The sequence below is a fragment of the Nelumbo lutea genome, chromosome 3, assembly GCF_056320005.1.
Source record: "Nelumbo lutea isolate HS-2025 chromosome 3, American lotus-T2T, whole genome shotgun sequence".
Taxonomy (NCBI): Eukaryota; Viridiplantae; Streptophyta; class Magnoliopsida; order Proteales; family Nelumbonaceae; genus Nelumbo; species Nelumbo lutea.
Genome location: NC_142686.1, coordinates 71,353,914 through 71,379,353, shown reverse-complemented (window position 1 = coordinate 71,379,353; position 25,440 = coordinate 71,353,914). Strand labels below are relative to the sequence as shown.

Genomic DNA, 25,440 nt, shown 5'->3' with positions numbered 1-25,440 from the left:
CGTCCTCAGGCTGTCCAATATGTCCTTGGCAAGTTCGATCTGATCGAACTACCTCTGTATTGGGTTGTCCAAGGAGAGCATAAGGTTCCTGTACCAGTCGGCGTAGTTTGGGCCCTTAAGCTTGTTGTCATCAAGAAGCTTTGCAAAAGATCCGTTTTCCATTTTCTGATAAAAGAGCAAATATCAGTCGACAACCTAATTTGATTCAAATTCATTTCATAGATATGGCTTTTAATCTACGATGCATTTCCATTTATTCATCTATGAGATTTCCCTCCTTTCTCAATGTCGGAGACAACGGGTTGTCTCTGGAATTGTGGGAAATCACATAGGGTGCATGGAGCCAACTGTTTCAGCTGCATAAACCCACCACCTTTCTGTGAAGGATCATATCCACTCATCATATGAGTTTTCCCTTTGGCCTCTGTCAGACAATGTTCAGAGCCGTTTTTAAGTAAACATTTCTGTCCAGTGAGTGTTTTCCCATCTTATGAAACACACAGACAAGCCCAATAGCAAATGGATAGCCCATTTTCTGGTGCGTTTCCTCATTACTGAAGGACCCATCCTCCTGCTAATGATGGAAGGCCTTTAGAGATTTCATCATATGAATCTCCCTATCACATGCACTCATATTAGTTGGAGGGAACAAAAAAATTTTGCCCAAGTTTGATTTAGGTCAAACCAAAGTGGCTCCCACTGACTTTCATAAAGCCAGATTTTGGTGAGCCTTAAATCGGCTAGGGTTCCGCACGTAACCTCTTGATGAGGTGTGGGGCCCACCACTGAGGGAGGTCATCCAATGACCAAAAGGGACACCATGGCAATGATGTGCATTCAGCCATGGTGTGCGCAAGAGCCACTATCGAATGAGCATGGGCCAAGTACTTGTGGCCCATGTACGCAGCACATCACACATCCATACATCTCATGCAGGGATAAATTGATCCAATCAATTAATTATATGTAATGCCCGTTGGAAGCCCTTTAAAATTCCATAATATTAACCCTTAATATTATCTAGGTATATGGGCTGAATTAGGGTTACCCAGTTCGGCTCATATAACTTTATCCTTTAAAGTGGGTTTTTGCAGTTTTAACTATTTAAAACTGGGCCTTTACAGGTTGGGCCGAATTAACCATTTAATTAAATATCCAACCTCATGCCCATTGGTGGGAAAATTAGGGCCGACTTTCAGACTTGATTAAACCCTTAATTGGTCCAAACAGTTTGAACCAATCTTGGTTCGAATGGGTCTAAGGTTTGATTTTCAATTAAATCCTTAATTCAAGAAAATAATATGAAATTAAATAACTGATAAAAGAAAATCAATAATCAGTTAATCAGGGCTGTTCGCACACTCCATCCTGCAAAACAAAGGTTAGATCACAGATTGCAGTTTCTCAAACTGGAAATCGCAAATAGCAAATCTCCCATCTACGAAGTCTCCTTCTCTGTGCCGCCAACTTCGATCCAAATTTAAAAATAAATAGAAATCCTATTTCTATTAATTATTACATCAGATCGAATGCCTATACATTGAGTCTAAAAATAAAAAAAAAAAATATTTATAGACCAAATGTAATAAACAAATTCAATAAACTGCAAATCTTGCAGTTCTCCCTACATAAACCAAGATTTCGATCTCCTCTTGTACGAATAGCCCATAAATCATGAAAATTATAAAGAACTATTCTAAATAATAATCAGATTTATTTAAAATTAATTTCTGATCATTTTTCCATCTGTTTTGGGAACAAATTTTCCAAAACCCATATCTGCGCAAATTAGGTAGAATGCCTTCTCCCTATTTGTGCAGGTTCAGATCTAAAACAGAATGGTTCAAGATTTGAACCATGGCTCTGATACCACTGAAGGGATAGGAAATCCATCACATGGACGCCCAAGATTGAGGAATAAAGGGGGCGAATTTCAAAAATTTTTCTTTCCCTTCAACAGGGAATCGAATTCCCTATTTTAGAAAATCATATTTTCAAAGATCATTCTTGAATCATAAACTGAACCAAATCTGAACCAAAAGGAGGAGAGAGAGATAATACCTGGTACAGAGAAATAATATCTCTCAATAAAGGTGTTCACGCCCAAGGTAGAAACCAAAATCTGCTCCCACTGAAGATGGCACAGTGCAGGGTGGAGTAGAATCAGCAGTGTCCTTCCTAAGAACTTGATTCTTCCTAAGAATCACCTGGACGGCTTGTGAATACAATTCCTACCAATCTTTTTTGCAAAAGATTGGAATCAAGATCCAATCTTGATTTCTCCCAAGCAATAGAGATCGAACTGCTATAGGCGGCGGCTGCAGGAAGGAGGCGGCTAGAGAGAATTTGCAGAGTGCAAAATTCTCTCCTCTTGTGTCTGTTGGGTGTTGTTGTGGATGTCTAAAGGCTGCCACCCCCTGTTCCTTTTATACACTTTAAGGGATCAGCTCCTAATCCCATTAGGAGTTGCTAACCCAAATCATAACTGGATTAGAAGTCCCTTTAAGATATGGGATAATCCTTATCTTATCTGTAAATTAGATCAGCCAGCTCCTAATCTAATTAGGAAGTTTCCAAATCTATATCTCATTTAGATCTTGGACTCTCTGAGTGGATAGGGATAATCCTTTTCTCAGAATTCGCCCCTTAAAGACTAATCAAATTAGCGCAATTTGAAATGGGCTTAAGGCCCATTTAGGGTTATGTATTCATCAAGCCTTCCAAACTGCTGCCCAGTTGGGCTTCCTTGTATGGCGTGGGACCCAAACATTGATCTACACATCAGCCACATGGATTTAGCCCAGCCTCTGTTACAAGGCCTGGCCGAATACTCTGTTATGGACAGTGCACCCCTTGAAACCCATTAGATGGGCTCTATGGGCCCAACACTCCTAAGTGGTCCCTGGGCCAAGCCACCTTGTAACACCCAGGGACTGTGGGCAGATGCAAGATTAGCCCATTAGGTATTATCCTTAATGGCCTTGCACTTAACCTCTCAGCCCATAATGATCATACACTGCCCAACAAGAGAGGACCTCTCCCACAGCTGCAAGGAACAGTGTTGCACTCTCTCAAGTATGGATCCCGGGAATTAAAACCTTTTGCAAATCATTTCGAAACCATAATTTATATACATTTATATATCATATAAAATATATTTTGCAAAACAAATCTCAACGATTGAAATCGGCTGCCGGTAGTCTTGGTTTCCATCAGTGAGAGTGCAACCCCGATCATTACCTTTGTCCGACAAAGGGGCTGATCCTGTCACTATGATCACCCCCTCAGATGAATTCTCAGACTGTCCCAACATACCCAGGTTTTGACCCCCTTTAAGGATCTCACTGATTGGTACATCAAAGACAGCCCAATCCGACACCTAGTGTAGTATCATAATCGAGTCTAGGGGTCGGGTGTAACTTTCCAGTTTTGCCCATCAATCTCCAAGGTCCAGGACAATACTGAAAATCTAGTCCAGTTCAAAGATTCAATTAATCCCACACTGTATGTGCCTAGGGTCTCACCCCGATAGCTGAGACAAGCCGCCCCAACCGACTTGGTGGCACCATAGTGTCAGCCTTGTCAGGATAGGTCTCCCTAGACCAACCCACTGGCTATGAACATTCTAAACTAACACGAGTCTCATTAACTATCCAGTTTAAGGGTATTACACAGATACATACCAAGGGAACATGAATCAAATAAGCACTTTTATTCATTTACAATAAACCCATAAAGTACATCATCTTGATATAAGCTAAGGGCATACAAAACTGTCTAACAGCTCTCACTTGCACTTTGGTCCAATCAAGTACTAGCCAGAGCCCCATGCTTTCCACGTGTTTCTCAAACACTTTCTGTGATAGTGGCTTCGTCAATGGGTCTGCTACATTTTCCGCTGACGCTACCTTCTGAATCAGGACGTCCCCTCTACCAACAATCTCCCTTAGTACGTGGTACTTCCTCTCAATGTACTTTGACATCGAGTGGGCTCGTGGCTCCTTAGCCTGAGCAATAGCTCCATTGTTGACACACAACAATGTAAATGGTGATGTGCTGGACGGAACTTCTCCCAACTCGTGATCTTCATCCACACGGCTTCTTTGGCAGCCTCACTTGCCGCAATGTACTCAGCCTCGGTTGTGGAGTCTGCAGTGGACCCCTGTTTACTGCTTTTCCAGCAAACAGCACACAATCCTATCGTCAAAACATATCCAGAAGTTAAATTTCTATCATCTGAATCCAACTGGAAATCAGCATCTGTATACCCCTTGGATCTGAAGTGAGCTACCATCGAATATTAGACCAAACTCTTTTGTCATTCGAAGGTACTTAAGTATGTTTTTCACAGCAGTCCAGTGCTCCTGCCCTGGGTTGGCCTGAAATCTGCTTACTACATTCACTGCCTGAGCAATGTCAAGACGAGTGCACAGCATGGCATACATGATACTCCCTACGGCAGAGGCATAGGGAACGTCTTTCATGCCATCAATCTCCTCAGAAGTCTTGGGAGACATCTTCTTGGAGAGAGTGAGTCCGTGCCTGAAAGGAACATTTCCTTTCTTGGAGTTTTCCATACTGTATCTTTTGACTATTTTCTCAAAGTAGGCAGATTGGGATAATCGTATTATCCACTTTGATTTATCTCTATAGAGTCGAAAACCCAATATATATGAGGCTTCTCCAAGATCTTTCATGGAGAAGTGCTGTGATAACCATACTTTCAACATAGTTCACATACCTACATCATTCCCAATGAGTAGAATGTCATCTACATACAGAACCAAGAAGGTAACCTTACCTCTACAGTACTTCTTGTAGACACAGGGTTCATCCGGATTCTACTCGAAGTCAAACGATTTGACGGCAGAGTCAAAACGGATGTTCCAACTTCTAGAAACTTGCTTATGTCCATAAATGGATCTATTAAGTTTACATACAATGTTTTCCTGACCTGCAGCAATGAAGTCTTGCGGCTGCTGCATATAGATATCTTCAGTAAGATCTCCATTCAGAAATGCAGTTTTGACATCCATTTGCCAAATCTCATAATCATGGTATGCTGCTACAGATAGCAGGATCCTAATGGATTTAAGCATGGCCACACGCGAAAAGGTTTTCTCATAATCGATGCCCTCTTTCTGAGTATACTCTTTCGCCACCAGACGAGCCTTGAATGTCTCAACCTTACCATCGGGGCCCCTTCTTCCTCTTGAAAATCCATTTGCAACCGATTGCTTTTACCCCGGAGGGCGGATCTACTAGAGTACAGACTCCATTGGTCTCCATTGATTCCATCTCTGCTCTCATGGCCTCCACCCACTTCTAGGAATCTATGTCCAACATTGCTTCTGCGTAAGTCACAGGATCCTCCTCACTTGTCAAGGTTTCCACTAGGTAACTATCCTGGTCATAACCACAACGGACTGGTGGCCTGGATACCCGAGTGGATCTTCTAGGTTGGTCACTACCTCGAACTTGTGGGACATCTCCCACTGCTCCTGAGCTCTCCTCATCAAGAACAACTTCCTAACGATGGGTGTCCAGGATGAAATCGATTTCCAATTTGTCCACACTCGTTCTTTTAATGTGTGTTGGACAACCCCAAATCTTCAAGTGTCTGACACTTGGTTTCTTTTCGGTCCAAACTTCATACGGAGTGTTCGGACCCGATTTGGTTGGATCCCGATTAAGCACATAAATCACAGTCTCTAATGCATAACCCCAAAAGGATATGTGTGGGTAACTCTGAGTGTATGAGAAGCGACTGGACAATATCCAATAAGGTACTATTCCTCCTCTCTGAAACACCGTTAAGTTGTGGTGTAGCAGGAGGAGCTAATTGTGATACTATCCCATTGTCCTTTAAGTAGTCCCTGAATTCGTCAGAGTGATACTCGCCACCTCAATCTGATCGAAGTGCCTTAATTTCTCTCCCTAACTGTTTCTTGACCTTTTGTCTAAACTCTTTGAACTTTTCAAAGGATTCAGACTTGTATCTCATTAGGTACACGTAACCATATCGTGAGAAATCATCTATGAAGGTGATGAAATACACGTGTTGATTTCATGTCCTTACACTCAGGGGACCACATACATCAATATGTATTAGGTCAAGTGTGCTTGTACATCTTTCAGGCTTACCGTCAAATGGCCGTTTCGTCATCTTGCCTTGTAGGCAAGGCTCACAAGTGGGAAAATCTTCTACAGTTAAATAATCTAAAGGACCATCCTTTACCAACCTTGTAATTCGGTAATGCCACAGACACGTGGGATTAACTGTATCACGAGTTCTCTTCTTGGGGATTTCAGTCGACGTAGTTTTGGTTATGTTAGTTTCTAGAGAAGGATGTAGAACATAGAGACCGTTCTCCAGTTCCCCGTATGCAATGAATCTATTATTTCTTTTAATAATAATCGTATTAATAAAGAAGACAAAATAACCATTTGCACATAGTTTTGAGATAGAAATCAAATTTCTCCTTAAACTTTGAACATAAAGACAATCTTTTAGTACAATAGTTCATTCTATAAAAAATAACTCCATGATTCCTATGGCCGCGGCTGCAATAGTTGCAGTAGTCCCCAAGTAGAGTGTGACTTCTCCTTCACTCAGCATTTTGCTTACCTTGAACCCCTGTAGTGAGTTACATGGATGAGTTGAAGCCCTAGAGTCAATACACCAGGATGCAGAAGCTACCAATAAATTGGTTTCTATAATATAAGATTCGAAATTACCTTTTTTGGATTCTAGATAGGTAGGACTGTTCTTTTTCCAGTGGTCGATCTTCTTGCAAATTTGGTAGGCATCCGATGCTTTATCTTTCTTCTGCTTCTTGGTTTGGCAGCCTTCTTTTGGGGCTTTCTCTTTGCCTTCCTTTTTTTGGCCGATTTGCCAGTTTCAACAAGCATGGCAATGAGCTCATCCTTTTTAATCAATTCTTCATCCCTCTACAACATATTGCTGAGTTCCTGTAAGCTGACATTCAGCTTGCTCATGTTGTAGTTCATGATGAATGGATTAAAGGATGGAGGCATAGAGTTGAGAATAGCATCGATCTATGTTACTAGATCAAGCCCGGATCCAAGAGCCTCCAATTCGTTGATATAACCCATCATCCAGAGACAATGGTCATGAACTTGTTGGTTCTTGGACATCTGCACGGTAATGAACAGTTTCAAGACCATCTACCGAGTAGAATGATTCTACTCTTCGTACATTTTCTTGAGACTATACAATACATCCTTGGCAAGTTTGATCTGATCGAACTGCCTCTGAATTGGATTGTCCAAAGAGGCAATGATATAGCAGCGGGAAGGGAGTTTTTCTCCTCCCATTCTTGGTATTCTCTTCTTCGGGCCTCAGAAGCCCTATCTCCCGGACGATCCAGGGCAAGATTCTTGGCAACCTTATCCAAATTTTCAAAGGTTAAAACCAACATAAGGTTCCTATACCAGTCGGCATGGTTTGGGCCCTTAAGCTTGTTATCATCAAGAAGCTTTGCAAAAGACCCATAAAAGAGCAAACATCCGTCCACAACCTAATTTGATTCATGTTCATTACATAGATATGGATTCTAATGTACGTTCCAATTCCATTTATTCATCTTTGAGATTTCCCTCCTTTCTCAGTGACGAAGACTACGGGTTGTCTCTGGAAATGTGAAAAATCGCATAGGTGCATGGGGCCAACTGTTTCAGCTACATAACCCCACCACCTTTCTGTGAACGATCATATCCACTCATCATATGAATTTTCCCTTTGGCCTCTGCTAGACAAGGTTCAGAGTTGTTTTCAGGTAAACATTTCTGTCCAGTGAGTGCTTACCCATCATGTTCGTGAATGCCAAGGTACCGTGAGAGAGTTCCCATTTTCTGGTGAAACCCCTCCCACATCGGTCTATGACGCTCCTATCATCTTATGAAACACTTAGACAAGCCCAACAGCAAATGGATAGCCCATTTTCTGGTGCATTTCCTCATTACTGCAAGAGTCATCCTCATGCTAATGATGGAAGGCCTTTAGAGAGTTCACCATATGAATCTCCCTATCACATGCACTCATATTAGCTGGAGGGAACAACTAATTATGCCTTAGTTTGATTTAGGTAAAATCAAAGTGGCTCCCACTGACTTTCACAAAGTCAGATTTCGATGGGCCTTAAATCAGCTAGGGTTCCGCACGTAACCTCTCGATGAGGCATGGGGCCCACTACAGAAGGAGGTCATCCAATGACCAAAAGGGACACCATAGCAATGTTGTGCATTCAGCCATGGTGTGCGTAAAGCCACTGTCGAATGAGCATGGGCCAAGCACTTATGGCCCATGTACGTAGCACATCATACATCCATACATCTCATGCAGGGATAAATTGATCCAACCAATTAATCATCTGTAAGGCCCATTGGGAGCCTGTTTTAAATCCATAATATTAACCATTAATATTATCTAGGTATATGGGCTGAATTAGGGTTACCCAGTTCGGCCCATATAGCTTTATCCTTTGAAGTGGGCTTTTAGCAGTTTTAACTATTTAAAACTGGGCCTTTACAGGTTGGGCCGATTTAACCATTTAATTAAATATCAATCCTTAGGCCCATTAGTGGGAAAATTAGGGCTGACTTTCAGCATTGATTAAACCCTAGATTTGGTCTAAACAGTTTGAACCAATCTTGGTTCGAATGGGTCTAGGGTTTGATCTTTAATTAAATCTTTAATTCAAGAAAATAATCTAAAGTTAAATAACTGATAAAAGAAAATCAAGAATCTGTTAAATAGGGTTGCTCGCACAATCCATCCTACAAAACAGAGGTTAGATCACAATTTGCAGTTTAATAAACTGCAAATCGCAGATAGCGAATGTCCCATCTGCGAAATCTCCTTCTCTCCGAAATCTCCCTTTCTGTGCCGCCATCTTCGATCCAAAAATAAAAATAAATAGAAATCCTATTTCTATTAATAATCACATCAGATCAAATGCCTATACATTGAGTCTAAAATTAAAAAAAAAATGTTATTTACAAACCAAATGAAATAAATAAATCAAGAAACTGCAAATCTTGCAGTTCTCTCTACACAAACCAAGAATTCGATCTCCTCTTGTATGAACAACTCATAAATCAAGAAAATCATAAAGAACTATTCTAAACAATAATCAGATTTATATAAAATTAATTTCAGATTATTTGCCCATCAATTTTGGGAACAAATTTCCCAATACCCATATCTGCGCAAATTGGGTAGAACACCTTATGCCAATTTGCGCAGGTTCAGATCTGAAACAGAATGGTTCAAGATTTGAACCTGAGCTCTGATACCACAGAAGGGATAGAATATCCATCAAATGGATGCCCAAATATTGCGGAATAAGGGGGGCGAAGTGCAGGGTGGAGCAGTATCTCCCAATGGATTGAAATCGAGATGTCCTAGTGCAGTATAACACCAGTGAGAGTGCATCCCCGATCATTACCTTTGTCTGGCAAAGGAGCTGATCCTATCACTATGATCACCCACTCAGATGAATTCTCAAACTGTCCCAATATACCCAAGTTTTGACCCCTGCTAAGGATCTCACTGATTGGTACATCAAAGATAGCCAATCCGACACCTAGTGCAGTATAACAATCGAGTCTAGGTGTCGGGTGTAACTTTCCAGTTTTGCCCATCAATCTCCAAGGTCCAAGGCAATACTGGAAATCTAGTCTAGTTCAAAGATTCAATTAATCCTACACTGTATGTGCCTAGGGTCTCACCCTAGCAGTTGAGATAGGCCACCCCAACCGATTTGGTGGCACCAAAGTGTCAGCCTTGTTAGGATAGGCCTCCCCAAACCGACCCACTGGCTGTGAGCATTCTAAACTAACACGAGTCTCATTAAGTGTCTAGTTTAAGGGTATTACACAAAAAATACCAAGGGAACATGAATCAAATATGCACTTTTATTCATTTACAAGAAACTCATAAAGTACATCATCTTGATTGATGCTAAGGGCATACAAAACTGTCTAACATTAAGCCCATTTCGAACTAGGCTGGTTTGACCAGTCAATTAAAAAGGGGTGAATTCTGAGATGGATCAGTTGATAGGATTTGGCCTAGACCCTATCCACTTAGTGAGTCCAAGATCTAAATAAGATTTAGATCTGGAAGCCTCCTAATTAGACTAGGAGATCGCTGATCTGATCTGCAAATAAGATAACGGTTATCCCTTATCACTTAAAGGAACTTCTAATCCAAATATGATTTGGATTAGCAACTCCTAATCGGATTAGGAGCTGATCCCTTTAAGATTATAAAAGGAGGAGGGGGCGGCAGCCTTTTGAGATGCAGCCAACACATTCTTGTCTTCAGAGCTGAAATCACAAAAAGAGAAAATTCTGCACCCTGCGACTACTCTCTTGCCACCTCCTTCCTACAGCCGCCACTTCCAGCAGTTCGATCTCCTACTCTCTACAGGATTAATCAAGATTTGATCTTAGTACCAATCTTTTGGAGAAAAGATTGATTGGAGCTGTATTCACAAGCCATCTTGTTGATTCTTGCGAAGGGTCAAGTTCTTTTGGAAGAACACTGCTGATTCTACTCCATCCTGCACTGCGCCATCTTCAGTGGGAGCAAACTTTGGATCCTTCCTTGGGTGTGAACACCTCCATTGGCAGATACTATTTATCTATATCATGTATAACCCCTTCCTACTCCTTTTGGTTCAGATCTAGTTCAGTTTATGATTCAAGAATGATCCTTGAAAATATGATTTTCTAAATAGGGAATGCGATTCCCAGTTGAAGGGAGAGAAAAATTTTGAAATTCGCCCCCTTATTGCACAATCTTTGGGCAGCCATGTGATGGATATCCTATCCCTTTACTTGCGCACACCATGGCTGAATGCACATCATTGTCATGGTGTCCTTTACGGTCATTGGATGACCCCTCCTATCATGGTGGGCCCCACAACCCTAAAAGTGGTTGCATGCGGAAACCCTAGCCAAATTGGGCCACCAGAAATCATACTTTATGAAAGTCAGTGGGAGCCACTTTGGTTTGACCTAAATTAACTAGGGTGTAATTACTTGTTCCCTCCGGTAATATGAGTGCATGTGATAGGGAAATCCATATGGACTCTCTAAAAGCCTTTCGTCATTAGCACGATGATGGGTCCTTCAGTAATGAGGAAACACACCATAAAATTGGGCTATCCATTTGCTATTGGGTCTGTCAGAGTGTTTCATAAGATGATAAGGGCGTCATAAACCGATGTGGGAGGGGCTTCAGTAGAAAATGCAAATTCTCCCATGGTACCTTGTCTAATAGAGGCCAAAGGGAAACTTATATGATGAGTGGATATGATCTGTCACAGAAAGGTGGTGGGGTTCAGCTTTGGTCCAATCTAGTCCGAAACGGTCCAAAACCAATTTTTAATTCAAGAAACAATTCAAGAAAGATTTAAAATTAATATTTCTAATTTTAGACAATCACAAATCAGATATGGACTGTTCATACCACCTGCAAAACAAAGGTTAGTAATCAAGGGTTGCAGTTTCATAAACTACAAAATGCAAAATGCGATATCACAATCTGCAAATCTCCAGCACCACTACCATCTTCAATCAAGAAAATAAAATTACAGAAACCTAATTTCTCTTAATTAATTACATTCTTGATTGAATCCTATACATTCAGTCTAGAAAAATAAAAAAAAAAATATTTTACAAATCGAATAGATTGTACGAACAACCCATTTAAATCAAGAAATAAATTAAGAACATTTCCAAATAAATTTTAGATTTAACAAAAATTATTTTCAGATCAATCACCCACATCCAGAAACAATTTCTTGGAATAAAAACAACATTCTGCGCAAATCCAAGTAGAACAGCTTCTACCCATTTGCGTAGGTTCAGATCTGATTTTCTTGGTTCCAGATTCAAACCTGTATCTGATACTACTGAAATGAGGGAGAGATCCATCATATGGATGCTAAGAATGTAGCAGAATAGGGTGGGCAAATTTCAAAAATTTCTCTCCTCCCTTCCAATTGGGAATCATATTCCCTGATTTTAGAATACAATATTCAAGGATCTAATCGAACCAAACCGAACCAGATCTGAACCAAAGAGAAAGGGAAGGGTTATACCTAATATGGAGTGTCGGTATCTCCCAACGTTGGTGTTCACGTTGAAAGAATAATCCCAAGATCTGCTCCCACTGAAGATGACACAGCGATACTGGAGCAAAACCAGCAGTGTTTGTCCTACGAACAAAATTCTTCACAAGAATTTGATGGAAGCAAAGAGCACCATACACAATCAGCCTTTCAGCAAAGACTGATGTCAAAAACACCTTCTTGATCTTTCCCTCTCAGAGAGATCGAACTAGGCAGCAAATGGCAACGATGGCTGGAGAAGAACTCTGAGATCCTATCTCAAATTGCAGGAGAATTTTTCTACTAAAAACCCTTGGTTCGAATTTTGGTAATTCAAGACTAGGATTTCTCCTCTTTCTTAGTGATTAAGAAACCACCTAATCCTATTACAAGTTATCCCAATCCAAATCTATATTTGGATAGGGAATTATCTTAATCCTATATGTGTTAGAAAGTTTTGTATGCCCTTAGCTTCAATCAAAATTGATGTACTTTATTAGTTTATTGTAAATGAATAAAAGTGCATATTTGATTCATGTTCCCTTGGTATGTTTCTGTGTAATACCCTTAAACTGGACACTTAATGAGACTCGTGTTAGTTTAGAATGCTCACAGCCAGTGGGTCGGTTTAGGGAGACCTATCTTGACAAAGCTGATACTGTGGTGCCACCAAGTCGGTTGGGGTGGCTTGTCTCAGCTACCGGGGTGAGACCCTAGGCACATACAGTATGGGATTAGTTGAATCTTTGAACTGGGCCAGATTTCCAGTGTTGCCCTGGACCTTGGAGATTGATGGGCAAAACTGGAAAGTTACACCCGACCCCTAGACTCAATTATGATACTGCATTAGGTGTCGGATTGGGCTGTCTTTGATGTACCAATCAGTGAGATCCTTAGCGGGGGTCAAAACCTGTGTATGTTGGGATAGTCTGAGAATTCATCTGAGTGGATGATCATAGTGATAGGATCAGCCCCTTTGTCGAACAAAGGTAACGATCGGGGATGCACTATCACTGATAGAAACCAAGACTGCCGGCAGCCGATTTCAATCGTTGAGATTTGTTTTGCAAAATATATTTTGTATGAGATATAAAAATATATATATTATGGTTTCGAAATGATTTGCAAAAGGTTTTAATTCCCGGGTTTCATACTTGAGAGAGTGCAACACTGTTCCTTGCAGCCGAGGGAGAGGTCCTCTCTTGTCGGGCAGTGTATGATCATTATGGGCTGAGAGGGTAAGTGTAAGGACATTGAGGATAATACCTGATGGGCTAATCTTGCATCTGCCCACAGTCCCTAGGTGTTACAAGGTGGCTTGGCCCAGGGACCACTTAGGGTAAGTGTTGGGCCCATAGAGCCCATCTGATGGGTTTCAGGGGGTGCACTGTCCATAGCAGTGTATTCGGCCAGGCCTTGTAACAAAGGTTGGGCTGAACCCATGTGGCTGATGTGTAGATCAATATTTGGGTCCCACACCATACAAGGAAGCACAACTGAGCAGCAGTTTGGAAGGCTAAATGAATATATAACCTTAAATGTGCCTTAAGCCCATTTCGAACTGGCCTAATTTGATTAGTCACTTAAGGGGTGAATTCTGAAATGGATCAGCTGATAGGATTGGGCCCACACAATATCCGCTTAGAGAGTCCAAGATCTAAATAAGATTTAGATTTGGAAACTTCCTAATTAGATTAGGAGCTGGCTAATCTAATCTGTAGATAAGATAAGGATTATCCCTTATCTAAAAGGGACTTCTAATCCAGATATGATTTGGGTTAGCAACTCCTAATGGGATTAGGAGCTGATCCCTTTAAGTCTATAAAAGGAAGAGGGGGCGGCAGCCTTTAGACATCCAACAGACTCACCAGCAACAGTCTTGTCTTCAGAACTGAGATCACAGAAGAGAGAATTCTGCACCCTGCAAATACTCTCTAGCCACCTCCTTCCTGTAGCCGCCGCCTACAGCAGTTCGATCTCTAGTTCTTGGGAGAAATCAGGATTGGATCTTGATTCCAATCTTTTGGAGAAAAGATTGGTGGGAGTTGTATTCACAAATCGTCCAGGTGATTCTTGAGAAGGATCAAGTTCTTTTGGAAGAACACTACTGATTCTTCTCCACCCTGCACTGCGCCATCTTCAGTGAGAGCAGATTTCGGATCCTACCTTGGGCGTGAACACCTCCATTGAGCGATTATCAGGTACTATCTCTCCCTACTCCTTTTGGTTCAGATCTAGTTCAGTTTATGATTCAAGAATGATCCTTGAAAATATGATTTTCTAAATAGGGAATTCGATTCCTAGTTGAAGGGAGAGAAAAATTTTTGAAATTTGCCCCCTTATTCCGCAATCTTTGGGCGTCCATGTGATGGATTTTCTATCCCTTCAGTGGTATTAGAGCCAGGTACAAATCTTGAACCATTCTGTTTTAGATCTGAACCTGCGCAAATAGGGAGAAGGCATTCTACCCAATTTGCACAGATATGGGTTTTGGGAACAAATTTCCCAAAACAGATGGGCAAATAATCTAAAATTAATTTTAAATAAATCTGATTATTATTTAGAATAGTTCTTTATAGTTTTCTTGATTTATGGGCTGTTCGTACAAGAGGAGATCGAATTCTTGGTTTGCGCAGTGAGAATTGCAAGATTTGCAGTTTATTGAATTTATTTATTACATTTGGTCTGTAAATATTTTTTTGTTATTTTTAGACTCAATGTATAGGCATTCGATTTGATGTAATAAATAGAAATAGGATTTCTATTTAATTTTAATTCTGGATCGAAGATGGCGACGCAGTGAAGGAGATTTCGCAGATGGGAGACTTAGAATCTGCGATTTTGTGAAAATGCAATCTGTGATCTAACCTCTGTTTTGCAGGATGGAGTGTGCAAACAACCCTGATTAACTAATTCTTGATTTTCTTTTATCTGTTATTTAATTTGAGATTATTTTCTTGAATTAAGGATTTAATTAAATATCAAACCCTACACCCATTCGAACCAAGATTGGTTCAAAACTGTTTGGACCAAATCTATGGTTTAATCAAGGCTGATAATAATCCCTAATTTTTCCCATTAATAGGCCTGAGGATTGATATTTAATTAAATGGTTAATTAGGCCCAATCTGTAAAGCCCAGTTTTAAATAGTTAAAAATGCTAAAAGCCCACTTCAAAGGATAAAGCTATATGGGCCGAACTGGGTAACCCTAATTCAGCCCATATACCTAGATAATATTAATGGTTAATATTATGAATTTTTAACGGGCTTCCAATGGGCCTTATAGATAATTAATTGATTGGATCAATTTATCCCAGCATGAGATGTTTGGATGTGTGATGTGTTGCGTGCATGGGCCATAAGTGCTTGGCGCATGCTCATTCGACAGTGGCTCTTTCGCACACCATGGCTGAATGCACATCATTGCCATGGTGTCCCTTTTGGTCATCGGATGACCTCCCTCAGTGGTGGGGCCCACACCTCATCAAGAGATTATATGCGGAACCCTAGCCGATTTAAGGGCCATCGAAATCTGGCTTTATGAAAGTCAGTGGGAGCCACTTTGGTTTGACCTAAATCAAACTAGGGCGTAATTATTTGTTCCCTCCAACTAATATAAGTGCATGTGATAGGGAGATTCATATGATGAACTCTCTAAAGGCCTGCCATCATCAGCATAAGGATGGGTCCTTCAGTAATGAGGAAACGCACCAGAAAATGGGCTATCCATTTGCTGTTGGGCTTGTCTAAGTGTTTCATAAGATGGTAGAGGCGTCATAGACCGATGTGGGAGGGGCTTCACCAAAAAATGGGAACTCTCTCACAGTACCTTGGCGTTCAAGTATATGATGGGTGAGCACTCACTGGACAGAAAGGTTTACATGAAAATGGCTCTGAACCTTGTCTGACAGAGGCCAAAGGGAAAACTCATATAATGAGTGGATATGATCCTTCACAGAAAGGTGGTGGGGTTATGCAACTGATACAGTTGGCTCCATGCACCCTATGTGATTTTCCACATTTCCTGAGACAACCCGTAGTCTCAATCACTGAGAAATGAGGGAAATCTCAAAGATGAATAAATGGAAATGGATCATAGATTAAAAGTCATATCTATGAAATGAACATGAATCAAATTAGGTTGCGGAATGATGTTTGCTCTTTTATCAGAAAATGGCAAACAAATCTTTTGCAAAGCTTCTTGATGACAACATGCTTAAGGGCCCAAACTATGCCGACTAGTACAGGAACCTTATGCTGGTCCTAGCTTCAGAAAAGCTGGACAAAGTGGCAAAGAATCCTGCCCTGGAGCGTCTAGGTGACAAGGCTTTTGAGGCCCGAATTAGAAACTATCAGGAATGAGAGGAGAAAAACTCCCTAGCCCGGTGTTACATCATCGCCTCCTTGGACAACCCAATACAGAGGCAGTTTGATTATATCGAACTTGCCAAAGACATATTGGACAGCCTGAGGATGATGTATGAATAACAGAATCGTTCTACTCGGCAAAAAGTCTTGAAGGAGTTCATGATCATTCAAATGTCCAAGGGCCAACAAGTTCATGACCATTGTCTTCGGATGATGGGTTACATCAATGAACTGGAGGCTTATAGATCCGGTCTGGACCACGTAATCCAGATAGATGCTATCCTTAATTCTTTGCCTTGTTCCTTTAATCCGTTCATCAAGAACTATAACATGAACAAGTTGAATGTCAGCTTGCAAGACCTCAGCAATATGTTGCAAAGAGCTGAAGAACTGATTAAAAAGGATGAGCCTATAGTTATGCCTGTTGAAACTTACAAAACGGGCAAGAGAAAGAGGAAGGGATTAAAAAGGATGAGGCTGTACCCACTAAGGGCAAGAAGTAGAAGAAAGACAAAGAGATGCCTATCACTTCTGCAAGAAGACCTGCCACTGGAAAAGAAATTGTCCTACCTACCTGGAATCCAAGAAAGGTAATTTCGAAACTTGTGTTATAGAAACCAACTTATTGGTAGCTCCTGCGTCCTGGTGTATTGACTCTGGGGTTTCAACTCATGCGTGTAACTCACTGCAGGGGTTCAAGGTAAACAGAAGGCTGAGTGAAGGAGAAGTCACTCTCTACTTAGGGACTACTACAACTGTTGCAGCCGTGGTAATAGGAACCGTGGAGTAAATTTTTAAAGAACAAAAAATTGTACTCGAATATTGTCTTTATGTACAAAACTTAAGAAGAAATTTAATTTCTATTTCAAAACTGTGTGCAGGTGGTTATTCTGTCTTCTTTAGTAATATGATTACTATTAAAAGAAATAACAGATTCATCGCATATGGGGAACTGGAGAACGGTCTCTACGTTCTACATCCTTCTCTAGAAACTAATATAACCAAAACAACGTCAGCTGAAATCCCCAAAAAGAGAGCCCGTGATACAGTTAATCCCATGTGTCAGTGGCACTACCGACTTGGCCACATCGGTGTTGACCGAATCACAAGGTTGGTAAAGGATGGTCCTTTGGATTTTCTAACTGTAGAAGATCTTCCCACCTGTGAGCCTTGCCTACAAGGCAAGATGATGAAACGGCCATTTGACGGTAAGCATGAAAGATGTACAGGCACACTTGACCTAATACATACTGATGTATGTGGTCCCCGGAGTGTTATGAGACGAAATAAACACGTGTATTTCATCACCTTCATAGATGATTTCTCACGATATGGTTAGGTGTACCTAATGATACACAAGTCTAAATCCTTTGAAAGGTTCAAAGAGTTTAGACAAGAGGATGAGAAATAGTTGGGGAGAGAAATTAAAGCCCTTCGATCTGATCGAGGTGGCGAGTATCTCTTTGACGAGTTCAGGGACTACTTAAAGGACAATGGGATAGTATTACAATTATCTCCTCCTGCTACACCACAACTTAACGGTGCTTCAGTGATGAGTAATAGGACCTTATTGGATACGGTCTGGTCACATCTCATACATTTAAAGATTTGGGGTTGTCCAGCACACATTAAAACTGCTACACCACAACTTAACGGTGCTTCAGTGAGGAGCAAATAGGACCTTATTGGATATGGTCTGGTCACATCTCATACACTTGAAGATTTGGGATTGTCCAGCACACATTAAAAGAATGAGTGCAGACAAGTTGGAATCCAAAACCAGCCATTGCCTATTTGTAGGCTACCCAAAAGGCTCTGTAGGTTACCTTTTCTATGACCCAAATGAGCAAAAAGTGTTCTACAGTCGAAATGCCCAATTCTTGGAGACCGATTACATCTTGGACACCCATCGTCAGGAAAATATTCTTGATGAGGAGAGCTCAGGAGTAGTGGGAGATGTCCCACAAATTCCAAGTAGTGACCAACCTCGAAAATCCACTCGGGTATCCAGGCCACCAGTCTGTTATGGTTATGATCAGGATAGTTACCTGGTGGAAACATTGACTAGTGAGGAGGATCCCGTGACTTACGCGGAAGCTATGTTTGATATAGATTCCCAGAAGTGGGTGGAGGCCATGAGAGCAGAGATGGACTCAATGGAGACCAATGGAGTCTGGACTCTAGTAGATCCGCCCTCTGAGGTAAAAGCAATCGGTTGCAAATGGATTTACAAGAGGAAGAAGGGCCCTGATGGTAGGGTTGAGACCTTCAAAGTTCGTCTGGTGGCGAAACGGTACACTCAGAAAGAGGGCATCGATTATAAGGAAACATTTTCGCCTGTGGCCATGTTTAAATCCTTTAGGATCCTGTTAGCTGTAGCAGCATACCATGATTATGAGATTTGGCAATTGGATGACAAAACTGCATTCCTGAATGGAGATCTTACTGAAGATATGTATATGCAGCAGCCGCAAGGCTTCATAGCTACGGGTTAGGAAAACATGGTATGTAAACTTAATAGATCCATTTATAGACTTAAGCAAGCTTCTAGAAGTTGGAACATCCGTTTTGACTCTACCGTCAAATCATTTGACTTCGAGCAGAATCCGGATGAACCCTATGTTTACAGGAAGTACAGTGGTGATAAGGTACTTTCTTGGTTTTGTATGTAGATGACATTCTACTCATAGGGAATGATGTAGGAATGTTGACTACGGTGAAAGTATGACTTTCACAGCAATTCTCCATGAAAGATCTTGGAGAGGCCTCCTATATACTGGGTCTTCGACTCTACAGAGATAGATCGAAGCGGATAATAGGATTATCCCAATCTGCCTACATTGACAAAATAGTCAAAAGATACAACATGAAAATTTCCAAGAAAGAAAATGTTCCTTTCAGGCACGGAGTCACTCTCTCCAAGAAGATGTCACCCAAGACTTTTGAGGAGATTGATGGCATGAAAGACGTTCCTTATGCCTCTGCCGTAGGGAGCATCATGTATGCCATGCTGTTCACTCACCCTGACATTGCTCAGGCAGTGAGTATAGTATGCAGATTTTAGGCCAACCTAGGGTGGGAGCATTGGACTGCTGTGAAAAACATATTTAAATACCTTCGAAGGACAAAAGATTTTTGTCTAGTATTCGATGGTAGCTCACTAGAAAAACAGCAAATAGGGGTCCACTACAGACCCCACGACCGAGGCCGAGTACATTGCCGCAAGTGAGGCTGCCAAAGAAGCCGTGTGGATGAAGAAGTTCGTTCACGAGTTGGGAATACTTCCATCAAGCACATCACCCATCCCATTGTTGTGTGACAACAATGGAGCTATTACTCAGGCTAAGGAGCCACGAGCCCACTCAAAATCGAAGCACATCGAGAGGAAGTACCATGTACTGAGGGATATTGTTGTTAGAGGGGACGTCCTGATTCAGAAACTGCATCAGCGGAAAATGTAGCAGACCCATTGACAAAGCCACTATCACAGAAAGTGTTTGAGAAACACGTGGAAAGCATGGGACTCCGGCTAGTACCTGATTGGACCTAAGTGCAAGTGGGAGCTGTTAGACAGTTTTGTATGCCCTTAGCTTCAATCAAAATGATGTTCTTTATGAATTTATTGTAAATGAATAAAAGTGCATATTTGATTCATGTTCCCTTGGTATGTTTCTGTGTAATACCCTTAAACTGTACACTTAATGAGACTCACTTTAGTTTAGAATGTTCACAGCCAGTGGGACGATCTGGGGAGACCTATCCTGACAAGGCTGACAGTGTGGTGCCACCAAGTCGGTTGGGGTGGCTTGTCTCCGCTACCGAGGTGAGGCCCTAGGCACATACAGTATGGGATTAATTGAATCTTTGAACTGGACCAGATTTCCAGTATTGCCTTGGACCTTGTTGATAGATGGGTAAAACTGGAAAGTTACACCCGACCCCAAGACTCGATTATGATACTACACTATGTGTCGGATTGGGCTGTCTTTGATGTACCAATCAATGAGATCCTTAGCGGGGGTCAAAACCTGGGTATGTTGGGATAGTCTGATAATTCATCTGAGAGTGTGATCATAGTGATAGGATCAACCCCTTTGTCGGACAAAGGTAATGATCGGGGATGCACTATCACTGATACAAACCAAGACTACCGGCAGCCGATTTCAATTGTTGAGATTTGTTTTACAAAATATATTTTGTATGAGATATAAAAATATATATATTACGGTTTCGAAATGATTTGCAAAAGGTTTTAATTCCCAGGATCCATATTTGAGAGAGTGCAACATTGTTCCTTGCAGCCGAGGGAGAGGTCCTCTCTTGTCGGGCAGTGTATGATCATTATGGGCTGAGAAGTTAAGTGTAAGGCCATTGAGGATAATACCTGATGGGCTAATCTTGCATCTGCCCACAGTCCCTGGGTGTTACAAGGTTGTTTGGCCCAGGGACCACTTAGGATAAGCGTTGGGCCCATATAGCCCATTCGATGGGTTTCAGGGGGTGCACTGTCCATAACAGTGTATTCGGCCATGCCTTGTAACAAAGGCTGGGCTGAACCCATGTGGCTGATGTGTAGATCAATGTTTGGGTCCACGCCATACAAGGAAGCCCAATTGGGCAGCAGTTTGGAAGGTTCAATGAATATATAACCTTAAATAGGCCTTAAGCCCATTTCAATTTGGGCTAATTTGATTAGTCACTTAAGGGGTGAATTCTGAGATGGATCAGCTGATCTAATCTGTAGATAAGATAAGGATTATCCCTTATCTTAAAGGGACTTCTAATCCAGATATGATTTGGGTTAGCAACTTCTAATGGGATTAGGAGCTGATCCCGTTAAGTCTACAGAAGGAAGAGGGGGCAGCAGCCTTTAGACATCCAACAGACTCACCCGCAATAGTCTTTTCTTCAGAGCTGAGATCACAGAAGAGAGAATTCTGCACCGTGCAAATACTCTCTAGCCGCCTCCTTCCTGCAGCCGCCGCATACAGCAGTTCGATCTCAAGTGTTTGGGAGAAATCAGGATTGGATCTTGATTCCAATGTTTTGGAGAAAAGATTGGTGGGAGTTGTATTCACATGCCGTCCAGGTGATTCTTGAGAAAGATCAAGTTCTTTTGGAAAAACACTACTGATTCTGCTCCACCCTGCACTGCGCCTGAAAGGATGAGAGATCCATCACATGGACGCCCAAAGATTGCGGAATAAGGGGCGAATTTCAAAAAATTTTCCTCTCCCTTCAATTGGGAATCATATTCCCTATTTAGAAAATCATATTTTCAATGATAAATCTTGAACCTTAAATTGAACCAGATCTGAACCAAAAGGAATGGGAGAGAATAAAACCTGATACGGAGAAGTAATATCTCCCAACGAAGGTGTTCACGCCCAAGGAAGGATCCAAAGACTGCTCCCACTAATGATGGTGCAGTGCAGGATGGAGCTGAATCAGCAGTGTTCTTCCCCATGAACTCTGTCCTTCGCAAGAAACAGTAGAATGGAACGTGAGCACAGATTCCTTTTCAATCCTTTCTCAAAGAACTGATGTCAAAATCCAAACTTGACTTCTCCCAAAGCTGTAGATCGAACTGGCAAATAGGGCGACAAGAGCAGGGAGGCGGCAAGAGAGTATTCGCAGGGTGCAGAATTCTATGTTCTTGATTTCAGCACTGAAGAGGATCTGATGTGTTTCTTGGTCTCTCTAAAGGCTGTCGCACCCTTTCTTCTTTTGTTAACTTAAAAGATCAGCTCCTAATCCCATTAGGAGGTGCTTATCCAAATCATATTTGGATCAGCCTTCTCTTCTAGTGATAAAGTTAAACCATTATCTTATCTGCAGATTAGATTAGCTTTATCCTAATCCCATTAGGAGGTTTGTACATCTGAATCACATTCAGATCTGGACTCTCTGAGTGAATAGGATTAAGGCCCTATCCTAACTGCAAATCCATCTTAGAATTCGCCCCTTTAATTAACTAAATAAATAGCCTAATTCGAAATGGGCTTCAGGCCCATCAAGCTTATGTGCTCACTTAACCTTCCTAACTGTTGCCCAGTTGGGCTTCCTCGTATGGCATGGGACCCAAGCATTGGTCTACATCAGCCACATGGGTTCGGCCCAGCCATTGTTACAAGGCCTGGTCGAATACACTGTTAAAAATAGTGCACCCCCTGAAACCCATCGAATGGGCTCTAAGGGCCAAACACTTACCCTAAGTGGTCCCTGGGCCAAGCAACCTTGTAACACCCAGGGACTGTAGGCAGATGCAAGATTAGCCCATCAGGTATTATCCTCAATGGTCTTACACTTAACCTCTCAGCCCTTAATGATCATACACTGCCCGACAAGAGAGGACCTCTCCCTCGGCTGCAAGGAACAGTGTTGCACTCTCCACTTATATGGATCCCGGGAATTAAAACCTTATGCAAACATTTTAAAAACCATAATGTATATACTTTTATATCTCATATAAAATATACTTTGCAAAACAAATTTCAACGGTTGAAATCGACTGCCGGCAGTCTTGGTTTCCAACAATGACTGTGCATCCCCGATCATTACCTTTGTCCGACAAAGGGGCTGATCCTGTCACTATGATCACCCACTCAGATGAATTCTCGGATTGTCCCAACATACCCAGGTTTTGACCCCTGCTAAGGATCTCACTGATTGGTACATCAAATACAGACCGATCCGACACCTAGTGCAGTATCATAATCGAGTTTAGGGGTCGGGTGTAACTTTCCAGTTTTGCCCATCAATCTCCAAGGTCCAGGGCAATACTAGAAATCTGGTCCAGTTCAAAAAATCAATTAATCCCACACTGTATGTGCCTAGGGTCTCACCCCGGTAGCTGAGACAAGCCACCTCAACCGACTTGATGGCACCACAGTGTTAGCCTTGTCAGGATATGTCTCCCCAGATCGTCCCACTGGCTGTGAACATTCTAAACTAACATGAGTCTCAATAAGTGTCCAGTTTAAGGGTATTATACAGAAACATACTAAGGGAACATGAATCAAATATGTACTTTTATTCATTTACAATAAACACATAAAGTACATCAATTTTGATTGAAGCTAAGGGCATACAAAACTGTCTAACAGCTCCCACTTGCACTTAGGTCCAATCAGGTACTAGCCAGAGTCCCATGCTTTCCACGTGTTTCTCAAACGCTTTCTGTGTCAGTGGCTTAGTCAATGGGTCTACCACATTCTCCGCTGTTGCTACCTCTTACTGTCATCCTCCCGTAGGTCTAGTGTTGTCATACAACAATGGAATGGGTGATGTGCTGAATTCCAAATTCATGAATGAACACCTTCATTCATAAGGCAGCCTCACTTGCGGCAATGCGCTCGGATTGGGTTGTGGACTATTAATTTGCAACTTAGGACCCCTGTTTGCTGACACTCAGAAAACAACACACGATCCTATCGTGAAAACATATCCAGATGTACACTTTCTATCTTCTGGGTCTGACTGGAAATTGGCATCTGTATACCCTTGGATCTGTAGTGAGCTACCGTCAAATACTAGACAAAACTCTTTTGTCCTTCGAAGGTACTTAAGTATGTTTTTCACAGCAATCCAATGCTCCTGCCCAGGGTTGGCCTGAAATCTACTTACCACACTCACTGCCTGAGCTATGTCAGGATGAGTGCACAGCATTGCATACATTATATTCCCAACGGAAGAGGCATAGGGAACGTTTTTCATGCCATCAATCTCCTCAGAAATCTTGGGAGACATCTTCTTAGAGAGAATGACTCCGTGCCTAAAAAGAACATTTCCTTTCTTAGGGTTTTCCATACTATATCTCTTGACTATTTTGTCAATATAAGCAGATTGGGATAATCCTATTATCCGCTTCGATCAATCTCTATAGAGTCGAATACCAAGTATATAGGAGGCTTCTCCAAGATCTTTCATGGAGAATTGCTGTGACATCCATACTTTCAACGTACTTAACATACCTACGTCATTCCCAATGAGTAGATTGTCATCTACATACAGAACCAATAAGGTAACCTTATCTCTACAGTACTTCCTGTAGACACAGGGTTCATCCGGATTCTGCTCGAAGTCAAACGATTTGACGGCAGAATCAAAACGGATGTTCCAACTTCTAGAAACTTGCTTATGTCCATAAATGGATCTATTAAGTTTACATACAATGTTTTCCTAACCTACAGCAATGAAGCCTTGCGACTGCTGCATATACATATCTTCAGTAAGATCTCCATTCAGGAATGCAATTTTGACATCCATTTGCCAAATCTCATAATCATGGTATGCTGCTACAGCTAGCAGCATCCTAATGGATTTAAGCATGGCCACAGGCGAAAAGGTTTCCTCATAATCGATGCCCTCTTTCTGAGTGTACTCTTTCGCCACCAGACGAGCCTTGAAAGTCTCAACTTTACCATCGGGGCCCTTCTTCCTCTTGTAAATCCATTTACAACCGATTGCTTTTACCCTGGAGGGCGGATCTACTAGAGTCCAGACTCCATTGGTCTCCATTGAGTCCATCTCTGCTCTCATGGCCTCCACCCAATTCTGGGAATCTATGTCCAACATAGCTTCCGTGTATGTCACGGGATCCTCCTCACTACTCAAAGTTTCCACCAGGTAACTATCCTTGTCATAACCATAACGGACTGGTGGCCTGGATACCCGAGTGGATCTTCTAGGTTGGTCACTACCTGGAACTTGTGGGACATCTCCCACTGCTCCTGAGCTCTCCTCATCAAGAACAACTTCCTAACGATGGGTGCCCAGGATATAGTCAGTTTCCAAGAATTGCGCATTACAACTGCAGAACACTTTCTGCTCACTTGGGTCATAGAATAGGTAACCTACAGAGCCTTTTGGGTAGCCTACAAACAGGCAACGGCTGGTCTTGGATTCCAACTTGTCTGCACTCGTTC

The 25,440-nt window shown here is 41.7% G+C and overlaps 1 protein-coding gene across 6 annotated transcripts in view; it reads right to left on the bottom strand.

The window, feature by feature from the left end:
• LOC148865462 (serine/threonine-protein phosphatase PP1-like) overlaps nucleotides 1-25,440 on the bottom strand; it is a 76,027-nt gene that overhangs the window by 6,965 nt on the left and 43,622 nt on the right. The window contains exon 7 of one of the 6 annotated variants that reach the window (XR_016110499.1): nucleotides 6,545-6,637. The exons of the other annotated variants lie outside the window; for them this stretch is intronic. The gene's annotated coding sequence lies outside the window, so the exon portion shown is untranslated. Of the gene's footprint in view, nucleotides 1-6,544; nucleotides 6,638-25,440 lie in introns of those variants that run through there. 6 annotated transcript variants of the gene reach the window in all.